We start from the raw sequence: 18,895 nt of genomic DNA, 5'->3' as shown, positions 1-18,895 counted from the left end.
TTTGGCAACAGACGCCATTACCCAGTGAGCTATCTCTCTGGACCCTAGACAGACCCTAAGGGCTCTTAGCACACATCAAAACTACAAACATGGCTGAGGAGATTCTAGCTCAGTTGGTAAACTTCTTGCCTTGTAAGCATAAGGACCTGAGTCCCATCCCCAGCATCCACTTGGAAAGCCCCAGGCCAGTGAGACCCTGTTATTTCTGAGCAAGTTTATCCTCTGGCTTCAAAATGCACATGCACATGTGTGCCTGCACATACATGAACACACACACACACACTCATGTACACTCACCCCAAATTTTTTAAAAAAGGAAACAAAACAGGAACATATGGCTCATGAACCTTCTTAAAGCATTCCCTAATGGTAACTATCTCCTTCAAGTTTTACCTCTCTAGTCCTTTTCTCCATCGAAGTGGTTGAAGAACATTCCAAATCCAGTATGAAAGAAGTACTTCTGTGCCTGTGACATACTCAAATGAGCAGGCTAGTGTGCTGGGGAAACACCTACCTTTTAAACAGCAGGCAGCTCATACCATGTAGTATTGCTTGCTGCTGCTATACAGCATGCCCAATGAAACAGTTTCCTCAGCATCAACACACGAAGACTCCTGACACAGAACATGCAGACCTGGGACTCCCTGGCACACACACTGGCCTTGTTCATTGTAAAGGAAAAAAATCACCTGCATCTCAGTCATTGCTTCCTAATCATTTCCTCCCTAGGACTCTTAAGGAGAAAACAGAGCAGGCTTTGGAATCCCTTCCTTGCATGCAAAAACAATCTGTGGTACCAACAAATGGACTCTGCCCTGAAACAAGACATTCAGCATTCAGAGAATGACATTTGATTAAAATGTTGTGGCTTGCTATTCAAATCAACTTTTTTTTCCAGTCAATTTTTATTATTTAAAAAAAGTCAAATTTGCTAGGTTATGGTGGTGCACACCTTTAATTCCAGCAATTAGGAGGTAGAGGTAGGTGGATCTCTGTGAGTTCGAGGCCAGTCTGGTCTACAGAGTGAGTTCCAGGACAGCCAGGACTACACAGAGAAACCCTGTCTCGAAAAACCAAAAAAAGATGAATTCTTGATTTTGAAAGAAAGTATCTACACCTGTAAGCAACACATAATGCCACTGGCTTTTGCTTCAAGGAACTGCCCATTCAATAATGTCCACATCTCCTGGGAACTTGGGGTTTTCCGGAAAGCTTATTTTTTCAATGAGTTCAATTTAAATTCTCACATAACCATCTTACTACCTGGCTGACATATTTTTCAAATGCTACTTTGCGGTTTCTGCCAAACAGTACACGAATGGGCTTCATTTCTAAGCACTGTGGTTTCTTCTAGTATGATAATTATTATCAGTGTTGTCTGTTTGGCAAGCTGTCTTGCTTCGTCAGGGGGAGAAACACTACAATAATGTGCAGTATCTCAAAGAAACGGAAGAATCAGTCTGACAATGCCAGCAGCGTTCTCTCTGCCAAGGCCAACCCTGTCTTCTGCCACAGGAGTCCCAGTTGTACTCATGCACAGGGAGTCACTTGTTTTATTACAGTGCCTAGTTCTACATGGCATTAACAAAGCACTGTTTTAGCCCTCTGTGGATCTATGCTCCCTTCTGTCTGTGCCAGTTTGGCACAATTGGGAATGTCAATCCCAACACCTAGGCCTGCATGCATTACTAATGACTGCACCTACTACTTGTGTCTCTCCAGAGGTCAAAGCCTCCTCCAGGTTATGTGACCGGCAGGGGGTGGGGATTATCAATAAGAATTTTAAAAATTCTCTTTTAGCATTTAACAAGTAAGTCAAAATCTCTTTGTCATGACCCAATCAATTGTCTAGTCAGATGTTACCCAGACTGGTATACCAAATTAACTTTCCAGTTGCTCTCCAGGTGAAGTTTGTTAAAGAAACTAACAAGGACACACAGGTGTAGCTTGCCCATGGTGATGCTGTAACACTGGCCTGGGCTCTCTAAATTCAAAAGCAAATTGTAGAGGCAGGGCCTAATGACTTGTTCTATCCTTGCCTCTAATGCTTACTGGTAGTTTTTAAAACCTTTATGTGTGTGTGGGGTACATACATGTGTGTATGCATGCCCACCTGTTGGGGGTGAATGTGCACGTGTATGCTGATAAATGTGGAGGCCAGAGGTTGGCACTGGGTGTCTTTCTCAATGGCACTCCTCATTCATTAAAGCAGTGTCTCTCAGTGGAACCCAGAGCTCTAAAATATAGGCTAGCCAGTTTGCTTTGAGGATGCCATTTCGTCCTTCTGAGAGCTAAAATCAGAGGTGGGCTGCTTTTATGCCCTCCCAGTATTTATAACTATTATGGTTATGTGGATTCAACTACTAGTCCTCACATTTGGACAAGTGCTTCATCCACTGAGCCATGTCCCCAATCTTGTTTGTTTTGTTTGGGGGCAGGTGTTCATGTAGCTTATGCTGTCTCATAACTTGCCATGTGGCCAAGGATGTCCTCCTGCGTCTACCTCCCAAGTGATGGGAACACATGTTAGGATTCTAAGTATGCATCACCACACCTAGTGTGGGACTGAGGACTGAACTCAGGGTTTTGTGAATGCTAAGCAAGCATTCTACCAACTAACCTCCCCCCCCCTTAACAGGCAATTAATTATACATCATCAAATCTGTAGTTTGCGCTTACCATAAATCAGAACAGCAAAGCAAACAGCCTGGGAAGCCACAAGGCAGTCAGATGCCTAGCTTCCCGTCTGAGTCCTAGCATTACCCGTCTATCTGTGCATGCTGCCAGAGTTATGACCTCTTTCAGAGTCCCTGACTCCTCGCTTATAAAACAGGAGTTGGCTGCTTATCCATATCTTATCGTAGGGATCCTGCCCAGTCTGTTTAGCATGAAGCACTTTCTCCAAGTGGAAATGTAAAATGGTATATCCCCACCTTCCATGTGCACTGTATTGCCAACAGCATTGGGAATATCCTCCAATGTCCATGTTTAATAAAGTCTTGCTCCCTAGGGTGGCACTACCAGGAGGTAGTGGAACCTTTAAACCACAGACCTGTACAGGAGGAACTGAGGTCACTGAGGGGTGTGCCCGTAAAAGAGATAAAGAGACCCTGGCCCCTCCTCTCCCATTGTGCTTCCTAGCCATCGTGGCCATCATGAGTTATCTTTGCTACTCAAGCCTGATGAGCCAAGTTTGATCCCTAGAGCCCACAGTGGAGGGAGAAAACCAACTCCAAAGGTTATCCTCCAGAGGTTTCTACATGAAGGTCATAGAATATATGCACCAAAAATCACATACTTACACAATAATATGTAGTTTTTCAAAAATGTTATGGACTAATTTTCTACAAACTGACCACTCAGTATTGGGCAAGCTTATGATTTTAAGAAGCAGTTTTAAAAATAAGCAGGAAGTCAAAAGAGAATGTATTTGCCACTCTAACTTTACATAATTTATATGCAATTAATTAAAAGTATGAGCCTGGTAAATACTGAGCTGGGTCTGAAATGATGGCTTTAGGGGAAAGGAAGAGGGCTGGAGCCTCCACTCCTTCAGGCATACTGTCTGGGCCTGCAGCAATGAATCCCTTCATCTCATCATGCAACTTGTTCTTCTCTAACGGATGCCATCTCAGTTTGCTCTCCTGGGGTGCCTAGCACTTAAAAAAGCCCTGAGCCAAAACACCAGGCACACAGACAGACAGAGATTTATCAGTGACACAGGCCATACTCTTGTACAGTTAACTGTCATCCAGGCCATCTTATTGCCTCTAACTTGGTAAGCACCTTCTAAACCCAAGTCGTTACCTTTCAGAGATGAAAACAGTTCCCATATGCTACTCTTCAGGAAGAAAAGGGGGATGGGGCAAGACCTGCAATAGGTTTAGAGCTGTAATTATCTCAAAATCTTTGCATACTTCATCTATAACGTTCTGCTTTGGGGAGGAAAAACAAAAAACAAAAACAAACAAACAAAAACAAAACTCTATCACTATCTTGTCTTTTGACAGGGTATCTCACTAAACCTGGAGCTCACCAATTTAGCCAGACTAGCTAGTTAGTAGAGGAGGATAGTGTTCAGTTGTTTGTCCAGGATCCATGATGCAAGAGGTGGAAGATAGAACATTTCCAAGGCTGATTCTACATGCTCCGTCCAGAAGAGTCCCTTCTTCCTGTTTGTTCCTGGGGGTCACAAAAATGCCACACACAGCATGCTTTACCTTTCCGATATCAAACCTTTCCAAGCCAAGTTCCTTTGTCCATGAATCCATTACTTACATGAAACCTTCCTAGCTGAACTCACCCTCCTAAATGCATGAACTAGGCTGTCACAACGGAAATAACTCCATAGTGCAGTGCATCCCACTACCTGTTGCCCGCAATACCGTGCTTTCCAGAAAGTTGAAAGGCCTATACAGAACGGTATAGACTTCATTTAATAAAATGCACCAGAGGGGAACACAATCTCTTTTATCTTCTGGGCCTCTTTGACCTTCATCTGGAAGCTACAGGAGAGGGGACTGGAAAGAGGCTTTCTTCAACATCTAGAGTAAACACAACTAAAAAATTGCTTTTGGTAATAAGGATTCCACAGTCATCTTTAGGATACAGAATACCTGGGACTGCTCACACACAGATTTCTGATTCTTACACAAAATGAAGGCATCTCACCATTCCTTCTTTACTAAAAAAGAAACCAATTCAACTCCATAGTACCAAAAGGAGAAGACATATCAGAGAAGGAATACACTGCATGTGGTGATGCAGTCTCTGGCCAATTAGGTGAGTCCAGGGCTCACCAGAGACAGCTACGAGTGTTATATATGGGGAAGGAAAGGTATGTGCCAAAGGATAAGCTCAGGTGTCATTCCGAAGGATGGCTATCCACCTAGTTTATTAAGACAGGAGAGATCACCCAAGTAGGTCAGGCTGGCTGCCCAGCAAGACACAGGTCCACCAGTTTCTACCTCTCTACTGCTGGGACCAGCTCACACTACAATGCCTGAGGGTTTTGGGGATTTATTTTTCCTTTTTAATGTGGGTGCTGTAGCTGGAACTCAGGTCCACATGTCCATACACCAAGCACCTTAGTGACTGAGCCATATACCCAGCCCTTCCAGAATTTCTTTATTTATAATTCACCAACTAGCCTCAACTGCAAAGCCATAAATCCATCTGTTCTCTGCTTATCTGAATGTCACACAAGATTAATACACTCCCCCCACTCATTGACAAAGACAAATATCCACAGAGTACAAAGTAACAAATATCCATGTAAATAAACCTGCAGAAAGACCCAGTCGAAAAGTGACACGTGCAGCTAAAACCTGCATTTTGGACACATATATACTGTAAAATAAGCACTGTTTGTACGCAGAAGAAAATGTCTTTAAAGTTGATGTAAAGAAGCTTAAACATCAATAAACAGCAGCCCTCCACTTCTGTCAAATAGGTTGCTTTTAATTCAGAGGCTCTTAAACAAAACCATGAAAGCAGTCCATGATGTTTTAAAAAATAAATTAAAATTCTTAGCCATATTTAAAATTAATTAGTAATATAAAATAAAATAAAAATCTATGTATCCCACTAGATAACCCAGAAAATCTGGCTGTGAGGGTATATGCCTTACAAATAAAGGCTTCTCTTTAGTTTTTCAAAGGAGGAAAAGGACAGTAGAGCTATATTTTAGTTAGTTCACAATAACTAACAATAACGGAAGGAGTGTGCTTTAAAATGCCAGCAAAGCACTCGGAGATAACAAAGTGCATTTGCTCCACAATATATTACAGATCATCTCACTTTTTTAGAGTGTATATGTGGTATACATGCACACTTCCATGTGTGTGCCAATGTGTGTGTTTATGTATGTGAGTGTCTCTGTGTGTATGTGCAATGGATGGGTGTCAGGTGTCTTCCTGGATCACTCCCTGATTTATTTACTTAGACAAAGTCTCTCACTGAAACCGCAGCTTGCCAATTTGGCTATTCTAGCGAGCTACCTTGTCCTGGGAATCCCATCTCTGTCTCCCAAACCCCAGGGTTACAGGTGGGCTGTCACACACTAGCTATTTTATGTGAGGGTGATGAATATCCAAACTCTAGACCTCATGTTTGCACAACAAGTGCTTTATCCTCTGAGCCATCTCCCCAACCCCTGCAGCTTACTTTCATCATTTCAATGAGCTGCACACTTGCTTCCTATGTATTCTCCATCCTCAACCAAGAGTCAGATGAAACCTGGATTACCACAAACTAATATGCTAAGATCCCTGCCTGTGTCTACAAGGCAGGTATTTTGTGTACGTACTCCTGGGTGTGTGTGTGTACATGTGAACATGCCTATGAAGGCCAAAGGTAGACAGATGTTGGGTATCTTCCTCAACCACACTCCACTTTTCAACACAGGATCTCTCATCGAACCTGGATCTCACCACTGGCTAGAGAGGCTGGCCCATGAGCCCTAGGCATCCTGATTCCCCCTCCCCAGCATTGGTATTACAGGCTCCACTCTGCATCATGCAGCTTTCCAAATACGGGTGCTAGGGATCAATCTTGCACAGCAAGCACTTTCCTGGCTGCACCATCTCCCTGGCCCAGAAGAGGAGGCATCCTGTGCTAGGCAAAGGAACAGTGAATGAAGATCAGGAGAAGCCTTACAGCTCCATACCAAAATAGCAAAGAAGTCTGTCTCACTTATTCCATGTACATAAAGTGACACCCTTGGCCAATAAACATATTCCCTCTGGGATTACAGATATTGATAACAGACTGGAATTCAGTCAAATGAAAACACAGAGCTGGGGTTTCAATCAGATGCAACCTACTAAGAAGTAGATACCATATTTGTGACTAATCAAGACCGCTTTCACATCAAGGTGAAACCTCATCACCCTGATTGCAAGAGTCATGCAACTTATCCACACAGAGCCAAAGTTTACAGCTCTGCATGGAAGTAGCCTTACATGGGGTGGAAAGAGGAAAGTCTGCTTAGGGTCAGAGTGAAGGAAGACAGGCAGGGGACTGCTACTCAGTGTGGAACAGAGGGTCCTGGCAAACATCTTGTGCTGGGAGGGCAGCAGATGAGATCATGCTTGCAGTATAATAACAAAAAGAACCATTAGAGATGCTTCTGCTGCTTTCGTTCGTCTGTTGTTCTTTCCTTTGGAAGCTAGAGAGTACTTGTCCCATAACAGTAGCAGAGAATTTTGAAAAGTGAATTATGAAAGAAGCCTTTGAGAAAAACAGTCTAGAATTTTCCACGAGAGTACATGTACCATACCTCAAATTCCTGTGACCATGTGCAGTCATAATAGCCATAACCTTTGAAGTAAGTCTTTACACAAATAACCTGATTTAAAATGGGCAACAGATTTTAGTAGACATTCTCAAAAGAAGACAGAAAAATGGGCACACACAAGAAAATACTTTCAGACAGAACACTGTTAGCACAGGCACCACGATCAACAATTAATAAGTGGGACCTCATGAAACTGAGAAGCTTCTACACAACAAAGGACACCAACATTTAGACAAAATGGCAGCCCACAGAATGGCAAAAAGTTTTTACCAACTACACATCCAATAGAGGATTAATGTACAAAATATACAAAGAACTTTAAAAAAAAATGTGTATCAAGAAAACAGCCCAATTAAAAAATGGGGAACATGGACAAACACAGAATTCTCAATAGAGGAAACTCAAATGGCTAGGAAACACTTAAAAAATGTTCAACATCCTTAGTCATCAGGGAAATGCAAATCAAAACAATTTTGAAATTCCATTTTACACCTGTTAAAATGGGTAAGATCAATAAAAGAAGTAGGAGCTCATGCTAGTGAGGATGTGGGGTAAGAGAAAACACTCCTCCATTGCTGGTGGGAGTGTAAACTCAGCCACTATGGAAGTCAATGTGGTGGTTACCAAGGAAGATGGAAATCCATCCACCTCAAGATCCAGCTATACATTCTTAGGCATATAGCCAAAGAATCCTTCACCCTACCACAGAGATGCATGCTCAACTATGCTTGTTGCTGTTTCATTCATAATATTCAGAAATTAGAAACATGTCCCTCAACAGAAGAATGGATAAAGAAAATGTGGTATATTTACATGGTGTAGTATTACTCAGCAGTTGTAGAATATTATTTTAACATGTGGTACATTTGTTTAATGATGCAAAGATGTGTTGCATTCTTTTAAGTTGCATTTGTTTAACTCTGTGAAGCTGTGTCTGTCTAAAAAAGAGCTGAATGACCAATAGCAAGGCAGGAGAAAGGATAGGCAGGGCTGGCAGGCAAAGAAAATAAATAGAAGGAGAAATCTGGGCGAAGAAGAGAAAGCAAGAGAACAAGGAGAGAAGAATGTTAGGGGCTAGCCACCTAGTTACTCAGCCACTGGGCCAGCCAAGGAGTAAGAGGCCAGCCAAGGAGTAAGAGTGAAAGTAAGAAAAGGAAAAAGCCCAGAGGCAAAAGGTAGATGGGATAATTTAAAATTAAGGAAAGCTGGCAAGAAACAAGCCAAGCTAAGGCCGGGTATTTATAATTCAGAATAAGCCTCTGTGTTGATTTATTTGGGAGTTGGGTGGCAGGCCCCCCAAAGAATAAAAACAGTTTAAAAAAAGAAAAGAAAAAAAGCAGTAACAGCCATTAAAAATGAAATCATAAAATTCACACGTAAATGGATGGAACTAGGAAAAAAATGTCATCCTAAGTGAGGTAACACAGACTCCAAAAGACAAAAATGCTCTGTATCACTTATATGTGGATGCTAGCTCTTAAGTCTTCAATAAGCAGGCTATAATCCATAGACCCACAGAAGTCAGGTCTAAGAGTAAGGGACTAGAGTTCCCTAGGAAAGGGAAATAGAATAGACAGTTATGAATGGATGGGGGCAGGGTATAGAAGGGGAGTGGCAGATGGGGAGGGAAGGGAAGAGAGTGCAAGGGAGGGAATATGAGGAGAGACAGCTAAAACTAATGGCCATTTGAGGAGTCATATGGAAACCAAAAACAGTAGAAGCTTCTTAAAATATATATGTACATGAAAGAAATCTAAATAGAATCACCAAATGGGAGAGACAAAGTCCCAACTAGACATTTCTAGACACCAAATGAAACCTCCAGTGCCAGGAACAGGTAACATCTAATAGAGTTGTTGGTCAATGGGGCTCCATGGACACCTCACACTACGCATGCAATTCCCAAGGCTACTGATTGTTCTCTACAGACTGATGCAACAGCCCTACTGATGGAGAAAACACCTATATAACTCATTGAACATGGAAAAGTCAAGCTGGTGCATACCTAGAGCCTTCACCTCTACTGACTAGTGTCCATGTTACTGGAAGGTACTCTACATACTACCAGAGGAGAAAGGTAAACACTAACCCAGCTACAAACCCTTTGATCTACAGTAGTGACATGCTTGCAAGATATTCTGGTGTATTAGTAATGCAAAGCTTGTGGGAGTAACAACCAATAACTGATTGGATTTAAGGCCCACATCATGAGACAGAACCCACATCCAACACTGCTTGGGTAGCCAAGAACCTGAGACTAGGGACCTAGGGGGAAACCAAATGTTACTGTTCTGCTAAAGAAACATAACACTAAAATGACTCCTAATGGCATTCTGCTATACACACAGATCAATGTCTTGCTCAGTCATTATTGGAGAAGCTTCCTCCTGCAGCCGATGGGAACAAATACAGAGACCACAGCCAAACATAACACAGAGAATGAGAGACCATTGAATACTCAGCCCTAAATAAGATGTCTCCATCAAATCTCTCCCCTCAGAGGTCAGGGAATAGTGTGGAAGAGGAAGCAAAAAGACTGTAAGAACCAGTGGGGATAAAGACACCAAACAAACAAACAAACAAACAAACAAACAAAAACCAAAAAGCAACAACAAAAAAACCAGTGTCTTCCAAACACTCAACAGGACAGACAGACATACAAACTCACAGAGACTGAGCATGCACTGGGCATACAGGGGTCTGCACCAGATAGGGTTCTTACAGCTGAGAGAAGTGGACACAAATCCTCAATCCCTAACATAGAAGCTATCTCCAATTGATAACTACTTGCAAAGGAAACTTAGTTTTGTCCAACTGCATCTCACTGAGTATATAAACCACACACAAGGGCAGGTCCCATGCCCAGCAGTACTCGGCCAACACAAAACAAACTCAATGGTATTTTTGGAGGTTCCTTGCTTATATCATAATGCTTTGACTGGGCATTATCTTTTTTTCCTCCTTACAAGTCTTTTGAGTATATATTATGGTTTCCTGTGTTGTATTTTTATGAGATTTCAAGCCAATATGTGTGTGTCTGTGTCTCTAGGTGTTTCCTGTACTTTTGCTTTGGCTCTTTTTCTTCTCCTAGTCTGTTTTGTACTACTCCAGTTTATTATTAGCTTATTTTATTATTATTTTGAGATGCCCATATGTAATCTAATGAGAGGAAAAAGGGTTTGGATTTGGGGGGAGAATTTTAGTTAAACCTGAGTGAACTAACCTAGTATGGTGATTATTTTCCCAATGTACAGTTACACTGAGAGCATACACATAAGGGAAGCAAGGGCATGTCATTCCTTCCTGAAGTACTGTATATCCAATACTGCAGCCATTCAAGTCTTAGTCTGCACATGCAATCTTTTGTCAGACTTCTAAGAAGCTGGCCTCTACATGTGTGTGTGCACACATTTGTCTGTCTGTCTCTGTCTCTCTCTCTCATACATGCACACTCAAAGGCGCATATACTGACAGACTGTCCTGTAGGACAATAGGACAATGTGATCACTAGAAAAGGTTAAGGACAGGAAATCACAGTAATAGTTTGTAATTCCCTGTGAGTCTACCATGGTTTCAAAGTAAAAGGGTTTGAGCAGGTCTGGCGGTACATACCTGCACTCCAGAGGGTAAAGGAGGAATGTGAGCTGGAGGTCAGGATGAGCAACACAGCCTTGTGTTTTATTTATAAGAAAAACAAAGAGGCTTGGAGAACATAGTTCATTGGTAGATTGCTGGACAAGCATGTGCAGTGCCCTGAGTGTAGTATCTATCACCACAGGAAGAGAAGGGAAGGTTTCAAAAATGACTGTGTGGTGCATGAATGAGCAGATGACAGACTAGTACTTGTGTCTACTAAGAAATGAAGCATCGATATTAAACCACACTGTAGTCGTTGAAAACAGTCTTCAGAGTGGAAACCACCACACACAAAAGGCCATAGCCAGGCAAATGCACGAATAGAAAGTAGGTCAATGGTACCCATGAGCTGGGGAAGGTGGGAATGGAGAGTGACTAACAGGAGTTTCTTTAGGGAATGATAAAATATTATAAACTTGATGGTGGGGATATGATGCTATGAATATAGTAAAAATCACTAAACTGTGTGCATTAAATGGGTGAACTGTCTATCTCAGTAAAGCTGCTACCAAGAACCAACAAATGTAGGGTGGAAAGTGCTTAGCAAAGGGCACACACCCAGACATACCACAGCCTGCACTACACCCTGTACTTACCTCTGTGACTCCTACTAAAAATGAACTCAACTATACCTCACAAATCTCTGTATTCTCTACAACAGGACAAAAGTAACAGGTCACAAGGCAAGTCAGCAATGAGACTGTTCCTAAAAAGTGCCTATAATGGATGCTTTCAATCAAAACTGAGTGACAAAGGGCAACTAGCATATCAGGCTCCAAAGGTCTCATTCTATCAGACGCCGCCTCCTTCTATTCTGATAAACCACCCATATCAGCACTGATAAAAAATACTTCCCCAGCGGCCATTCACCAGTCATGCTACCTCAGAATGGGGTCAAAAAAAGATGTTTATGGAAAAATGTGGCTGACATACACAGACTTTCAAGGCTTAGTTTACTTTTACACTAATTTCAGGAGGGGCAGATAAGACAGAGGAAGCCCAGGATATAGAAAAAAGCCAAATGCTTTCAATTTGTTTTCAGAAGGCAAGGTTGGCTGGTAAAATAAGAACTTCGTAAGTACGTGGCAGAAGAGATCAGCAGCTATGCTCCACTGAAAAGCACACACACTGTGGTCACTCTCCATGTTTGTTTTCTAAAATTGATACAGGACTGAGGGTGTAGCTTGGGGACAAAGCACCTGCAGCACGCACAAGACCATCAATCCCCCAGTACTGCAAAAATCTTTAAAAAAAGGTATAAATCTCCAACTTCCTAAAGATAAAGTATAGAAGTTTTTATGGGTTTAGGAGTGCAGTTTGGTACCTTGCTAGCATGCACAAGGTCCAGGGTTCCAGGTCCAGTACATCTAAGGAAAAAAATGTAAAAAGGAGTTTGTCATGAACTACTACTGCTATTTCTCATCCTTCTTTCCTTCTCTTTCTCAGCCATTTGCTAGTAAAATCAGCCAATTGCAACAAATGTTGGTAAATCACCATTTCTAGTGCAGAAAGCCAACAATGTCACATTTTTTTTAAGCTCAGGAAACACTGGGAGGCTGACGTGTTAATTCACTACATAGTGAGAAATCCGTTTTACCATTTTACTTACTCAGAGGCAAATGCAGGCAAATCCTTTTTTTCAGACGTCTCTTCTATCTTCAATTACCTGTTAATGAATAATACCCAAAATAAGGTTAAAATGTCAACCAATACATGAAGTACATATTGTCAACATCTTATTACTGGGCAGAGGGTGATTTATAAGTCTAGTCAGTCAGTCCTGCATGTAGATGCTTTAGCCAGCAACAGACAGCATACCCATACACTTTCATCACCTGTGGTATCACAGCTAGGTTACTTCCAGTGCATGTACTCTATGGATGTCCACCCAGGAAAATCTAAGGATATATTCCTTAGAACATATCCCTCTGAAGAGCTCCTCAACTATACCATAACAGCATTCTGTAGCTTTACTACTAAGAACCACATAAGGTGGCAGGCAGCCGTCACTAATGAACTTAATGCCTGTATCTCTGCATAAAGTACACAGAAAGACAGTTCACATAAACCTATTCAGAGTTTATCATGATCTCAGACTGCTCAGGAGCAGCCCATAAATGACATCTCTCAGTTACAGAAATCCCCCTAGCAACCTTCTAAATGCTAACACAACCTCCTCTGTCATCCAAAAGAACACCAAGTGAAGTGAAGATCTTTCTTTTAAGTCAAGGTAAGACACACGATAATTTTAAATGGGCAGACTGCAGTGGTACACAACTGTAATCCTAGGACTCAGGGAACAGAAACAGAAGGATCTTAAGTTCGAGACTAGCCTGGGCTACATAGTAGTCTATATAGTTGCCCTGACTGTGACAAATGAAACAACTATTTCCCAGACACAGAAAGCATCCATAAAGGACATAAACATCCCTATTTAGAATTTCTGGTCTAAGAGTGTATGGTAGGGAAAGCATAAGGGGCAAGAGAGGAGGAAGGTCAGAACATGTGATGTCCCTAGTTTCCAGTGACAAATAGCTCTGTGAACAAATTCAGCACATCTACACTATATATGCTCTTCCCACATTGGTCAATTAGAGGACATCTGTTTATTATATGGCTTGTCATAGCACTACGATGCTTATGTACTCAAATATTTCTTATTTTACTTAATAGTAACCTTCATGCTAAACTTACTTATCTACCTCATTTCACTTCATCACAGTGGTATCACAAGAACAGTGGGTACCACATAATGATACCGTGATGAAAATTCATATTTATATATCTCTTACAACTGTTTTACTATTATTGTTAATCTTTTACTGTGGTAACATATATTCAGTTTTATTACATATATGTAGGCATAGGAAAAAGAACTCATAAAACAAGCTTTATCAGGAATCAACTGGAGACCTTAAGCTACGGTGCCCCATCATGGGGGAGGGGCAACTATTTTTAGTTCTATTGGAGTGGACAGTGTGAGGGGCTGAGACACAAACATGCAGCTATTATCGGAGGGAGGTAGGGAGATAATAAACACAGGCAATAATTTCTCATGATCAGTAAACTGGCAAATTGGCTTTGCAATCTATGCTCAATAGTTTTGTGAATGCCAGACTTCTAGACCGACCTTTCATTCTTTGTCCAGGGTACTAAGCATGTCTCTAACTGGTTTCCCATTGCCTAGTCTCACACCCTTGGAGAGAACTTACTTACCCTGATCAGACCTGCAGCACAATCATCACCTCTGTCCTTCATACCCACGACCAAACCCTCTGCTTCTTATGCAGAGACCAGGCCTGTCTTGCCAGCATTAGTCCCTGAAGAATATACTCTTTGGTTCCTTTATTAAAAACTGAAAAGTAAGAACCCTCGAGCAGCACTATGGTCTCTGAGTTGTCATCTCTGGATATGAAGCAGACAGTTTCCATGATTCTATTCTCTCTAGGAATTAAGAGCACAGATCCCTGGCCAGAGAAGCCGAGACAGAACTAGCTGGCTTAACATCCCAGGGTCTAGCATGCTCAAGGCCTTCTGTTCCCAACCTATACAGAGTAAATGGCTTCCTGAAGGATGACAAAATCTTAGGGGACAGCTTCTACCACATGCACTAAAGAGCCTACAGAATCCTTTGTGGCATGCAGAAAATGCCATATATGTAAAATTGCTTTTGGGATTGAACTCCATTATGTGTACAAAGAATTTACAGCCTTGTCAATCAGCACTGGGTTACTCAGAAAAAACCTGGTGTGTGTGGGGTGGGCTCTCATCATCTACCTTCCCCTTAAAACAGAATGAGGGGCACCTATCTTACCCATATTCTGGGAAAGATAAAGATATATGGAAAATGCATGGTGCTGCTGCTCCTAGCTCATCAATATTATCACTGGCCAAAGTGGTAGCACAGGGATCGCTAGTTTGAGGGCAGCCTGGAATGCAGAGCATGACTGCGTGCCAAAACAAACAAATAGGCCATGTGTGAAAATAAACAAGTAATTGAAAGGCATCATTACTAGCTATCATTAAAAAAGTTTTTTTAAGAAATATCAAAGATATTGAAGAATTGATGAAAAGTGTATTATTCCAAACTTTCCCTTTTTTTTTTTTTTTTTTGGTTTTTCGAGACAGGGTTTCTCTGTGTAGCTTTGCGCCTTTCCTGGAACTCACTTGGTAGACCAGGCTGGCCTCGAACTCACAGAGATCCGCCTGGCTCTGCCTCCCGAGTGCTGGGATTAAAGGCGTGCGCCACCACCGCCCGGCCAAACTTTCCCTTTTTATATCAAGAAAAAAGTTCTTTCTGCACTAATTCCTTGTATTTGTCTCATGGGAGACACTAAAGAACTTGTAGCTTTTTCTTTGCTTTTGGGGTGTGTGTGTGTGTGTGTGTGTGTGTGTGTGTGTGAGAGAGAGAGAGAGAGAGAGAGAGAGAGAGAGAGAGAGAGAGAGAGAGAGAGAGAGAGAGAGGAGAGACCACATCAAGTGTCTTTGTCTATTGCTCTCCAGGTTTTGTTTTGTCTGAGATAGTCTCTCAGTGAGCCTGCAGCTCAGCAATTGAGCAAGACTATCAGTACCTATGTGTCTCTGACCCCCAGCTATGAAGTTACAGATGCATACCAACACACCCAGCTTTCACATGGGGGCTGGGGATCTGAACTATGGTCCTCATGTTTGTGTGGCAAGCACTTGACCCACCAAGCCATCCAGTTTCTGTGAACTTTTTGAGTTCTGATACCTCACTTTCATTTTCCGCTGTTTCTGTAAACATCATGAAGCCTACTTAAGGGCCCAGATTTCAATGGAATTTAGAGAAAGATCACCTTGTAACAGGTAAGGAGATAGAAAATAACTTAAAATAACTTAAGTGTGTATAATCTAACACCAAAGATTTTTTTAAGTTATCTTTCTATTTTTATATATATACATGTGTGGATATACCACAGATGCCAGAAAAAGAGCATCAGATCCCCTAGAGTTAAGAGTTACAGGCATCTGTGAGCCATCTGACATGGTGCTGGGAATGGAACTCAGGTCCTCTGCAAGAGCAGCAAGTACTCTTAACCGCTGAGCCATCTCTCCAGCCCCCAAGACCCTTTTAATTGCAGTGAAATTGAATGATTTGGGTGCTTTGTTAGTCACCAGGAATCTTTTTTGTATAAACTATTTTTGAAGAACTTTATCCTTCATGTGCAGACCTGAACGACCTCCAAAGCTTTGCCTAGGGTCTGGCAGAAACTGTGTGTGATCCAGTATTCATCACACTAAATTTAGAAATACACTGTGTCCCCGAGGCACTTCCACAGGAAGCGAGATTAAAATAGGATGCATGCCGCTAACACACCAGAATTTAAAAGCTACTGCCAGCTAACAACCTCTAAGAAACCACAACAGTCTCACTCAGTGAAATCCTTATCTTTCTCCACCCAGGAAAAGAGGAAAAAAAGAAATGATCATGGCTCTCACAATCCCATACAAAATAGCAAAAATGAAATAAGAAGATGGACCAGAGCAAACAGAAGGTAACCACAGCAGGGAAATGGAGCTGAAGCCAACATGAAGGCACTGTACAAAGGTTGCCAGTGAATACAACTTCCTACCAGGAGGACGGGAACCACAGAGCTGATTCTTGGTTTCTCAGGAATCTACCAAGTGAAGACAATGAGGTCCTTATTCAACAATAAAGACAGACTATCAGAAACTCCCTACTAGATTTTTTATGCATGGATAAAATTTCTTCCACAGGTCCCAGAAAGAAAACATTCTCAAGTAGGAACAGGCTAAGCTCAGTAAACAAAGGGGACAGTTCTTTTAATAATCCTCAATCCTGGCTAACTGGACAACACCAAAAACCAGCTAAGCAAATAAAATCTGAATGGCTACAGCACAGATCCCTGCAGCCTAGCTTACTCGAGAATATACTGCAGAAGCACCCACAGGCCCATATGAGCTGCCTGCCTGTCCCTAGGGGTTGCAGAAACACCTTGTTGCATTTTGCAGTTGCATTTTGGTGCCAATAACTGTACCAGTTCCATAATATTTTTTAAGGGGAGAGCGAGAATGCAGTCCACCACTATGAGTTTCCCACATTTGGGGAAATCACAGGGGTTAGCACATCCAGGGTGCAATGGATAAGCCTCGCCCTAAGAAAACCACCTTCATGATCATGGTATCTCCCCTCCCTGCCAGGTAAGTATACATAATATTTTTAACAGTTGTTTAGTAACCCATCATGTGGCTAGATCAGGGTCTTTCACCATTGCCTTCAAGCCTTCAACTTGCTATAAGTAATAATATATGAAAGCAAGAATCATTTAAAAAATTTTATTTATCTACTTTTAAAATTTGTTTATTACGCCGGGCGGTGGTGGCGCACGCCTTTAATCCCAGCACTTGGGAGGCAGAGGCAGGCGGATCTTTGTGAGTTCGAGGCCAGCCTGGACTACCAAGTGAGTTCCAGGAAAGGCGCAAAGCTACACAGAGAAACCCTGTCTCGAAAAACCAAAAATAAAAAATAAAAATAAAAATAAATTGTTTATTACAGTACTAGAGATTGAACATGAGGCTCCACATGTGCTAGGAAGATGTTCTACCACTTAACTGTATCCCCAGCTGAAGAACCTTTCTTTGTTGTTCTTTTGAAGCAGATCCTCACTATGTGCTCTGGGCATCCTGGAACTCTCTAAACAGCCAGAGGGAATCTGGAATTCCTAATCTCCTGCCTTCAACGACTGAGTTCCAGCATTATATGCATGCACTACCTTATCTTTATGCAGTGCTGGGGAACAAACTCAGAGTTAGCTGCATGCTAGGCAAGTATTCCACCAACTGAGCCATACACCCACTGCAGATTTGTTTCCTTTCCTCTACTTTCCTTTGAGATAGGTTCTCCTCCTTATGTAGCTCTGATTGACCTAGAACTTGCTATGTGGACCAGCACTGGCCTACCACTTCCAGCATTCTTCTTGTTTCTACCTCTAAATGCTGAAGTTCCAAGCATAAGTCACCATACCTGGCCTCCAAGAATAAATTTTTTTTCAGCATCCAAAAGAAAAAATGTGTGGATCACCTATACAGTAAAACCCAAAGCTTGGCTTTCACAATATAATAATGCTTCAGAAAAGCATACCTAATGACAAGATTACGCTACATAATAATATTATATTCCAAGATGATGGTTAAATAATCTATATTCCCATTTATTTCACAAATGTCTGAGGATTATTTATAAAATGGTCACACTTATGAGACAATGGACTTAAGATTGTTAACAATAGCTGGTGGGTACATAAAAAATTTCCAGATTTCTTGAGAAATAATTTTGAAACATCTACCATTAAAACATTTACATAAATTTGAGTTGGGAATTTTGGAGGGAAAAAACCTATAATGAGCAAATTATGACTAACGTTTCAGTCTAGCAACATGATCATTGCAAGATGCGAATCAGAGGCATCAGACTTGAATTGCAGTATCTCTGGTTACCCAAGAGCCAACTGATAAACAGGCTCTCTTCCCTGCGCCTGCTCCTCCCTCATCTATGTGAAGACAATGACTAAATGAATCCCCTCCTCTGTGATAAGAACCTAGTGACTTATGTGCCTTTGACCAAGCAAATACAGCAAAGGCGATGCCACTTCTATCTTGATAGCAAATGTCCTCTCTACTGTTCTCCTGGCTAGAATAAAGCAAGCGTCTACCTTCTGTCTTTCTCTGTCTTGGTGGGTTTTTGTTTTTAGGTTTTATTTTGCATGTATGAGCCTGCATATGTATATGTGTGTATATGTATACCACATGTATGCCTGGTGCCCACAGAGGTCAGAGAAGAGTGCCAGATGCCTTGAAACTGGAGTTATGGATGGTGTGAACCTGAGTCCTCTGGAAGAGCAAGAAGTGTTCGCAATCACTAAGCTGTATCTCTCTAGCCCCAGTAGGGTCTGTTATATCTCCTCTAGAATCTCAAGTCTT

General features: G+C 41.7%; 1 protein-coding gene and 1 pseudogene across 1 annotated transcript in view; both read right to left on the bottom strand.

The window, feature by feature from the left end:
* Positions 1-18,895, bottom strand: part of LOC128105753 (F-box-like/WD repeat-containing protein TBL1X) — a 163,350-nt gene that overhangs the window by 74,821 nt on the left and 69,634 nt on the right. The window contains 2 exon segments of the mRNA XM_052731083.1: positions 12,258-12,300; positions 12,543-12,599. The gene's annotated coding sequence lies outside the window, so the exon portion shown is untranslated.
* Positions 16,973-17,124, bottom strand: LOC128118355 (uncharacterized; annotated as a pseudogene).

Source organism: Peromyscus californicus, unplaced genomic scaffold, assembly GCF_007827085.1.
Source record: "Peromyscus californicus insignis strain IS unplaced genomic scaffold, ASM782708v3 Scaffold_10__1_contigs__length_136768540, whole genome shotgun sequence".
Lineage (NCBI taxonomy): Eukaryota > Metazoa > Chordata > Mammalia > Rodentia > Cricetidae > Peromyscus > Peromyscus californicus.
This window is presented reverse-complemented; position numbering and strand designations above follow the sequence as displayed.